Genomic DNA, 1,554 nt, shown 5'->3' with positions numbered 1-1,554 from the left:
CACTGGGAACATCCACAGAGTCAATTCTTTTTTCTTTTTAAATTGGTTTGCTTACAGAGTTTGTATACATTGTGTTTCCCATTATTCTTAATTCACATTGTGTTTCATGCAATCATTCTCATGTATTATTTTGGTGAAATTAATCACCATTAGACCTTGCCCATAATTATCCTGTCTTTTCACCTGGAACCTTCCCATTTCCTTCATCCCCTCCCTCCAACCACCGAACTGTGCAACCCTTTAGTGGTTTAGCCCCTACCTATCCTTACTCCTTTGTTCCCACCCTTAATGGTCACACACAGTAATCATTTTGAGAATTAATTGTGTTTTAAGACACTATAATATATTACATAGACATGTATTATGCAAAAGTAATATAAAATCAACCAAAAAAATGTCCATTGATCCTGACATGACTTCAACTCTTGGCAGAATAGAAAGGCTGCATGTTGTCAAGGCTGTCATCCTTCAGAAGCAGATCAGTAGGTCTTTTTTCCAGAGATTGTTATAAATTGGAACAGATTTTATTGTGGTGCTGGAGAAGAGTACTGACCATACGATGGACTGCCAAGAGATCAAACAGGTCTGTCCTAGAGAGAGTGAAATCAAGCTGTTCCTTGGAGATAAGGATTTTGAATCTCCTTCTCACATACCTCGGGCATGTTATTAGAAGGAGCCAGTCCTTGGAGAGGAACATCATGGTTAGAAGGATGGAGGGTCAGTGCAAGAGAGGAAGACCCTAGATGAGATGGGTTGACACAGTAATTTTGCAATGGGGTCAGGTATGTTGGAGACAGTGAAATTGGCTCAAAATAGGGCAAGATTCAGAGCTGTTGTTCATGGGATCACTATGAATCGTAGTTGACTCGATGGCACATAACAACAACAACATCACAATGAAATTTAAAAAGCATATTTATTATTAGACACCATCAAGTTCTCCATGATTCATCACGACCCTATGAACATCAATGGGAAGTACCGCCTGTCCTCACCCCATCACTACCATCTCTGTTACGCTTAAGCCCATTGCAGTCACTGTGTCAATCCCTCTCCTTTTGGGTCTAATGTCACTTTCGTTATAGGAGGTTATTCTAATTATATTAAGATATTTATTAGCACCTCTGCCTGTACCCACCAGACCTGAGGTTAGAAAAGGAAAAGGGATGAATATACTCAGAATTCTCAAGCTGAAAAAACTGAAGAATATCTCATACCTCAAGTTGCAATACTGAAGAATTTTATGAGCAAAATCTTGAGTGATCAAGAAATATCAAAAGTAGATGGAAGGGGAAGCTCTGGTGGCCTAGTGGCAAGAAGCTTCACTGTAATCCCAGAGGTTGTTGTTGTTGTTATGTGCCGTCGAGTCGTTTTTGATTCATAGCAACCCTATGCACAACAGCCCTAAACCCTGCTCTATCCTGCGCCAACAGCACTGCCTCTGACACACCCATCCCAATTACTCCAGTCACCGAATCAATCCATCTCATAGAGGGTCTTCCCCTCCTGCACTGTCCCTCCACCCTCCCAAGCATGATGTCCCTCTCCAAGGAC

Source organism: Elephantulus edwardii, unplaced genomic scaffold (genome assembly GCF_000299155.1).
Source record: "Elephantulus edwardii isolate Elephantulus edwardi_28Jun2011 unplaced genomic scaffold, EleEdw1.0 scaffold00270, whole genome shotgun sequence".
NCBI classification, from domain to species: Eukaryota; Metazoa; Chordata; class Mammalia; order Macroscelidea; family Macroscelididae; genus Elephantulus; species Elephantulus edwardii.
This window is presented reverse-complemented; position numbering follows the sequence as displayed.